This window comes from Suricata suricatta, chromosome 11 (assembly GCF_006229205.1).
Source record: "Suricata suricatta isolate VVHF042 chromosome 11, meerkat_22Aug2017_6uvM2_HiC, whole genome shotgun sequence".
Taxonomy (NCBI): domain Eukaryota; kingdom Metazoa; phylum Chordata; class Mammalia; order Carnivora; family Herpestidae; genus Suricata; species Suricata suricatta.
Genome location: NC_043710.1, coordinates 103,497,884 through 103,506,742, shown reverse-complemented (window position 1 = coordinate 103,506,742; position 8,859 = coordinate 103,497,884).

Below are 8,859 nucleotides of genomic sequence, written 5' to 3'. Positions count from 1 at the left end.
CCGGAGCCAATATCAAGAATCGGCACTTAACCAACTGAGCCACCCCGTATTCTATCATCTGACTCTTGATCTCAGCCCAGGTCTTGATCTCACAGCTGTGAGTTCAAACCTTGAGTTGGGCTTCGTGCTGGGGATGAAACCTACTTTTTTTTTTTTTAAATTATTTAAAAGAAGGAAAAGGAAGAAAAGGAGAAGGAGGAGGAGGAAGAGAAGGCAGCAGCAGGAACAGCAAAGATCACATAGGCTCAGCCCACAAAACCTAAAATATTGACGATCTGGCCAAAAAGTTTATCAGTCCCTGGTCTAAACACCCAAATGAAAAGGCAGAATTTGTCTAATTAGATATAAAAATAAGGCCCAACCATATGCTGCCTACAAGAAACCCACTTTAAGTGTAAAATGCAAAAAGATTAAAAGAAAAGGGAAGAAAAAATATGCCACTCATCAACACTAAGTAATGCTACCAAGCTTGTACTCATCACAAGACAGTGGTTGTGGTTCAATGAGTATTAGAAAAAGTAAACACCAGAGCAAGAACTACTACCGAGGATAAAGAAGGTCATTTTGTGATGGTAATGAGGTCAATCCATCAGGAAGCTATAATGATCCTGATAATGCTGATGTTCTTAATAGACCTTCAAAACATGAAGTAAAAGTGGATAGAATGTGAGGACCAATAAGCCAATCCCTAACCGTCATCAGAGATTTCAGTACCCACCACCTCTCAATAGTGAACAAAGTAAGCAAGAGTATGGAAGACCTGAATAACACAATTAACCAATCTGACCTTATTGACATCGATAGAGCACTGCATTCAACAAGAATAGACTATACCTTCTTCACATGAACACAGAACATTTACCAAAATAGACCATTATTTTGGTCATTAAAAAGGTCTCAATAAATTTTAAATCTTAAAGGATCCAAGCCACATATATTACATTTTTGACCAGAATGTAATTAAATTTGAAACCAATAACAGATTTCTAGGAAAAGCCCCAAATATTTGAAACTAAATATACTGGATCCAAAAAGAAAATTTTAAATTATTTTGAACTGAATGGAATAAAAACATACTAAAAGTTGTAGGACACAGCTAAAGCAGTACTAGGGTGAAAATTACAGCACTAAATGTCAATATTATGAGAAAAGAAAGGGCTCAAATTAATGACTTCAGCTTCTATTTGTTTTTTAATTTTTTAAATTTTTTAAATATTTCTTATTTATTTTTGAGAGACAGAGAGAGACAGTGCAAGCAGGGGAGGGTCAGAGAGAGAGGGAGACACAGAATCTGAAGCAGCTCCAGGCTCTGACCTAGCTGTCAGCACAGAGCCCAACATGGGGCTCGAACCCACAAACCATGAGATCATGACCTGATCCAAAGCCCGATGCTTAACCAACTGAGCCACCCAGGCGCCCCACTTCTCTCTTAAGAAAGTAGAAAAAGGAGAGCAAATTACATTTATAATAAGCAGGATAAAGGAAATAATACCAGAATGAAAATCAATGAATGAGAAAACACAAAAACAATAGGAAAAAAAATCAGTAAGGTCTCCAGCCAAATTGATGAGGAAAAAAGATCAGAACCAAATTAGCAATCTTAGGAATGAGAGAAATAGCATCAACACAAATTCTATAGCTATTAAGGGATGATAGGAGACCATTTCAAACTCCTCTATGCCCATAAATTCAACAGTTTACATGAAAAGGACAACTCTGAAAGACACAGGGGCACCTGGGTGGCTCCATTAGTTAAGTGGCCCACTCTTTACTTCAGCTCAGGTAATGATCTCAGTTTTTGAGTTTGAACCTGGCATCGAGGTATGCAATGACAGCACTGAGCCTGCTTGAAATTCTCTCTCTGCTCCCCCCCCCCCAAACTGGCACACTCTCTCTCAAAATAAACTTAAAAGAGAGAAAGACACAAACTACCAAAGTTCATTTAAACAGCAAGAACCTGTAGAGCTCTATAAGTCTGAAAGAAATTAAATCTGCAATTCAGAACATTTCAATAATGAAAACCACAAAGCTAGATAGCTTCACTCATGACTTACACCAAATGTTTCTAGAAAATGGAGAGGAGGAAACACTTTCCAAGTCATTCTATGAGGTCAGCAGTATACCCTGATAACAAAATTATATAAAGACTTTAGGAGAAAAGAAAACCAGAGACCAGTGTCCGTCATGAACATAAACACAAAAAGTTTTAAAAAATTAACAAACCAAATCCAACAAGATACAAAAAAGTTAATAGAGCATGACCCACTGAACTTTTGTCCCAGAAATGCAAGGTTCGATTAAGATTTGCAATAAATTCACTGTATCAAGAAATAAAAAAAAACAACCTCATATGATCATTTCAGTGGGTGAAGTAACTGACAAAACCTGTTCATGATAAAAATTTATAGCAAACTGGAAATAAAATTCTTCAATCCATATGATACTATTAAAAAAAACAACAGCTAACACCATACTTAATGGTAAAAGACTGAATGCTTACCCTCTTGAGATCAGGAACAAAGCAAAGATATTCACTCTTACCTCTTCTATTCAACATTGGGCTAGAAGTTCTAACTATTGCAATAAGTGAAGAAAAAGAAAAAGCATCCAGACTGGAGAGGAGATAATATGCTCTTTTTACTACAGATGATATGATTGTCTATGTGGAAAACACAGTGGAATATGCCCCCCAAAAACTACTAGAATAGAAATTTTTGTATCATGCACGATAGATAAAAAAATATATGAGATACTTAGAAATAAATCTAACAAAAGATAAGCAACACTTGTGCAATGAAAATCACCATACATTATCAAGAGAAATTAAAGACTTAGCTATATGGATAGATAACACCATGATCATGGGTCAAACGACTTGATAGTGTTATGATGTTAATTCTACCCAAATTCATCTATAGAGTCATGCAATCCTGAAGAAATCCCAGCAAGGCTAGTGCTAAAAAAATTTTTTAAGTGCATTTATTTATTTTGGGGAGAGAGAGAGAAGCAAGCAGGGGATACGCAGAGAGAGAGGGTGAGAAAGAGAATCCCAAGCAGGCCCGTCCGCAGCTCAGAGCCTGATGGGGGCCTCAAACTCAAGAACCAAGAGATCATGACCTGGGCCAAAATCAAGAGTGAGACTGAGACATCCAGACACCCCTGATTCTAAAATTTTTGTGAAAATGCAAAGGACTTAAAACAGCCAGAACAACCTTGAAAAAAGAGCAAAAAAGTGTGAGAACTAACGCTACCTGATTTCAAGACGGTCTGGTATTGGTGTCAAGATAAAAAAAATAGATGGGTGGAATGGAAAGGACAACTCCAAAACAGACACATGCATGTATAAACACCTGATTTCTGACAAGGAACAAAGACAAGTCATGGAGACAAGGCAGTCTTTTTAACAGAAGGCACTAGAGTCATTGCATATCTATATATCTTCTCCTCCACCAAAAAGAGAACTTCAATCCATACTTTCCACTATTTAAAAAAAATTAACTAGGGGTGCCTGGGTGGCTCAGTCCATTGAGCAACTCTTGATTTTGGCTCAGGTCATGGGACTGATTTCACAGCAGATTCTGGGCTGGGTGTGGGGCTGGCTTAGGATTCTCTCTCCCTCAAAAGAAAACAAATAAAAATAATTTTTTAAAAATACTAACTCAAAATTCATCACAGATGTCAACAGAAAACCTGAAGCTATACTATTTCTAGAAGAGAATATAAGTGATAATATTTGTGACCTTGAGTTAAAGATTTCTTAATTATGATTTTGAAAACATGATTAAAAAATGGAAAAAACTAGATTTAATCCAAATTCAAAACTTCTGTTTTTCCAAAGATACTGTTAAGAAAATGAAAAGTCAAACCACAGAACTGAAGAAAGTATTTGTAAAACATATAGCTGATAAAGGACTTATATCCACAATATATAAAGTTCTCTCAAAACCAAGAAGAAAATGAATGAATGAATGAATGAATGTCACAAGAGTTAAATGGTCATTTCAGCAAATCACACACATAGATATCAAATATGCACATGAAATGATGCTTGATGTCATTGTACTCCAGAAAATTGCGAATTCAAACCAGAACAAAATGCACCATCCAACTATTAGAATGACTGATATTAAAAAACCTGATCATGCCAGTTGTTGATGAAGTTGTGTGGAAACCCACACGCTCCGTCACTGTTTATATAATTGTAAAGTGGTGCAGTTACATTGGAAAATAGTTTGGCAATTTCTTTAAAAAATATATACCTACCATTGGACCCAGCCATTCCATTCCTCGGTATTTACCCAATTTAAATGAAAGCTTATGTCCATACTAATACTCGTACGTGAGTATTTCCAAGGGGTTTATTTGTAATAGCCTGGAACTGTAAAAGCCAAATCTCCATCAGTATGTGACTAAATAAACAAGCTGAGGTATATTCATACTTTGGATTATTACTCTGCAATGAAAAGGAATGAACTCTTAACACATACACCGACATAGATGTGTGTCTCAAATAACTCAAAATAACTACGCTAAGTGAAAGAAGCCAGGCAATGAAACCAAGTACAGAGGGGCACAGAAGTAACTTTTGGGGGTGCTAGATACATTCATTATCTTGACTCGTGGCTATGGTTTCACAGATACACACATGTCAAAAGTTTTCAAACTCTACACTTTAAATGTGTGCAATTTATGTTATTTATGTGTGTCTATATCAATGCATCAATTATACCCCAACAAAACTGTTTCAAAATTTATATGTCAAATAAAAACTATCAAAAAGTTTTTGGCCCTTAAAAATGCCTTAATCTTGAAAAGGCAGCCTTCAGAAACACAGGTCTCTTTCTATTAGATGAAGACAGAAAACCTTGGTCTGTGGGGACACTGCTGGGAGCAGAGATGATGCCCAGTGTGTCAGGCATGTGGGGGTTATTAATGCTTTCTCTTCTCCCTTCTGCTCCTGTCCCTTGGTTTAAATGGGGGCCATAGAGCCTCCTAGGAACAGCAACTGGACCCCGCCCCCTTTATGGAAGGCAAGAGATCATCAAATATCCAATGCACTGGGGGTTTCCCAACAGAAGTGAGAAAGAAGATGGGACCAGGAAGAGAGGGGACTGTCACTGCAAGCCAGATGTAGCTTTAGGACTAAAGGAAGGAGGGCAATTGGTGTCTCCAGATGCATCTTGCAGCTGTTATGGGAACTCAGCCCATGCCAGCCCCCAAGGCGCTGTGTGTGCCCTCCAGGAGAAAGGCGACAGTGTCTGTGGACTGAAAGGGCTGATTCACAGAACTCGGTAGCACTCTGGATCCAAGCCACCAGCTGGGACATGCTGTCTGAATCATCGCACCCTTCCCACTGAGTACAACAGTCCACCTCCTGGTAGACTGGGGAGCTGCCATGGCCTTGCCAACATCAAGGGCATCCTCTGCCTTCTGTGGAGCTCCTGCAGGGCTACCCCATGGTGGAGCAAAGAGAGTTCAACCCAACTCGACGAGATGAACAGCACTGGCCCGGGCTACACAGAGGTGAAAGGACTCAAGGCAGAGAAGAGATCTGGGCCAACGACCTCTAACAAGAGGGCAAGAATCCGAAAGGCTTCCTACCACAAAAGCCCTTGCTGGAGTAAAATGTAGAGAGAAGTAGTAATCCCCACTTTCTTCCAAAGAAAGCAGCATTGCGCAGGTGGCCCAGAGGGAGACTGCTCTGAGGGCAGTGACAGTCTGACGGCTCTGCAGCAGGAAGCCCCAGAGAGCGGGAGCAGGCAGTCGTGGTGTAGACGACCGGCATGAGGCAATGCTCTCACCAATGGCTCGGGGGTGCTGGGCAGGCTGGCTCAGCCAGCGAGGACCAGGGCTCATGCCTGACGCAGGTAAGGCAACATCTGGAGAATCCCCGGAGACACCTAGGGTCAAGAACTACATATCTACCCAGGCATTTTAGATACAAGTATATGGTGACTATCAAAATTTAAGTTTTAGTATTAATATGATGCATTTCTACCCATAGGCTAGGAAATAACTGAAAGGAACCTGAATTAGTACCCCAGTTAACACGAGTATATTTTCATTCTTCCTATAGGAGAAAAAGAAATACATCAACAAAACCCTCCCAATGTGGTGATCCATATTCAGAAATACATGCCTGGAGATCAGAACAGATTCAGATTGATCTCCTCCAGTGATAACTCTGCAAAATGATATAATATGCCCACATACCATTCACAAAACCATCCATGGTTTAAACAAAAGTATAGAATAAAATTTCTCAAGTATTTTCATTGTGAGGTTTTTTTTAATGTTTGTCTGTTAGGTCCTCTACATTTAAATGACCGTGCAGGTCCCAGTGAGTAAAAGATCTACTGTGTGTGGATATTAGTGATGGAGAGAGTTGCCTCTCTCTCTCTTTTGTTAACAGGATATCCAAATAAAACTTTACCAGAATTAGACAGCAGGAGAAACACATGATGGAAAGAGCCAGAAAGCCCTGGAGTTGTTGTCTAAGTTACATTTTAAACTCTGTGCTTTTCGGGAGCACCTGCCCGTCAGAGACAGAATCATCTCCAAACATCCTGACAGTTCAAAGAAACATCAACAACAAAAACTGGCACTGCAATACATCCTTCTTGTGCTTCCTCTTTTATCCCTAAGACTAAATATTTTTGAATATCCATCTGATGTGCTAACGAATGAATGCAGTCCATTCTTTTCGTAAACAAACGGTTTTGTTAAGAATTCAAATGAGACATGGTAGAATCTTCCCATTTGCTGGTTGCTAACGTATCTTAGCCACGACATATATTCTTACATAGTCCAATTCAGCAAAGTCTTCTTCTCTTAGCTGGAGATGCCAGGTTTGGACGGCGCATGTTTAATCTAGCCAAGAGAACATATTTCCTCCCTGAAACACGGCCTTGACAGCAAGGCAAAGTGTGATTAAGTTGTGTCACAAATAGGTGCGGCTCAATCCATCTGGCAAAAGGGAGTCTATGCTGCCTAATTAGAAAATTTAATGATCTGATCTGATCAAACATCCATTTACAGTTTTGATAAGTGAAATCGCCCAATTAGGTTACTGTAAATGGGTGTGAGCTAGTGTCCTAACGAAACCCCCAGAGCCAGGAGTACGGACCTTGGGATGATGAGATTTGTACACATTTAGGTCAGTCACACATACTATAGCAAAGGAATGATGCACGACTTTCTGAAGCTTCTTGGCCAGTAACTTGTGAAATGCTGATCTGATTTGCTTGGAAATTTTTAAAATAATTGGCTCCTGCTGGCTGAGGCCCCATGCCAACACCGCATGGTAATTCATTCGTGACATTCCTAGAAGAGAGAATCTGCCGGAAGAGCTGCAGTAATATGTTTAGGGAATAATCATGCCTCCTCCGAATAGGATGCATAAAAGGAAGCAAACAGCAGGAGGCCAGCAGAAAGGCCTCTGGGTTTCCAGGGAAAAGATTCTCAATTTAAATGGAAATTGTATGACTCTTCCTTCTTTCTTCCTTCTCAAACTCCAAGTAAGACACTAGCTGGGACCATTTCATGATCAAGTACACAATCCCAGAAATAATTATTTAGGTCTCTTGGATTTGCTATTTATTGCCCAAAGCTCTGGAGACTATGAGAGTGACTTTGCAAAGAATCCACTTGAGGCACCATGTTCTGGGTTTTTATAGACATCGCTTGATTCTTTGGGAAGCCTTGCAAGAAAATGCAGACACCCTTCGAGAAACAAAGAAAACCACCGAGGTAACAACTCCTCTGGAAATGGCAAGGACTGTGCTGGAGCTCAGAGCTGGAGTCAGGAAACTCAGAGAGCAACATGTATCAAGATCATGAGAGAAACAAACAATGGTGGAACTACAATAAGTCTCTTAAAGTTAAAAAATGAAAGGAAGGGTGGAAAGGAAGGACAAAGTCAAGTGTCAAGAAAAGATTCAAGGGAAGAAATGTGAAGAAAGGTACTCCTAGAAACTCTGAATGACAGGAGGGTTCAAGAGGGAACAGGGAGGTTCTGGCACCATGCTGAGTTCCAGGACACAGCTCTATCCTTATTTGCCACCAACCCCAAATGGAAATGGCATTCTTCAGAAATTAATATGTCAGGAAAGCAAAACAGTGCACAACAGAGGCAACTGGAGCTGAGCGCTGGTCTGCCCACTGTGGTCTCAACAAGGCATTCATGCCAGTTATTCTTAACAACACGCTGCCAGAGGCCCATTTTCAAATTCCATCTCTTGGGTTTTCCTACCTACAAGAATGAAAAAGAACAGTAACCAGTGGTCTAGAAGTAAGAAAAACAAGATGGAATCTGAACATTGGAAAAGGCAACACAAATAGTCTGTTCTGATAATGCCCCAAAGTAAATGACCTAACTGGTGGACCTTCAGCGCCAAGCGCATTGGAAGACCAGCACGAGGAGAATGGAAGAAATGGTGAATAGAACTCTAGCAAAAGCTGGCAGGAGGACCAGTCGTGACCACTCAAATGTGAGAGGATACAGTAAACTCCATCATCAGTTTCTAAGGAATCCTAGCTGGTGGAACAGATGAGAACAGTGCCAGTGTCTTGTAGGCAGGGACAATTCTTGGGAGAGGTAGGTAAGGTGCCACAGATTCTGAGTTAGGGTAGATGTTGGATGCTAACAAGTAGAACACAGCAACCAAGGGAAGAAGAATCCCAAAATATTAGGTGACTTAAGATTAGGGTCCAGGACTTACCTAAACATTATAAGAGCAGTCTATGAAAAACCCACAGCTAATATCATCCTCAATGGGGAAAAACTGAGAGCATTCCCCCTGAGATCAGGAACACGACAGGGGTGCCCACTCTCACCACTGTTGTTCAACATAGTGCTGG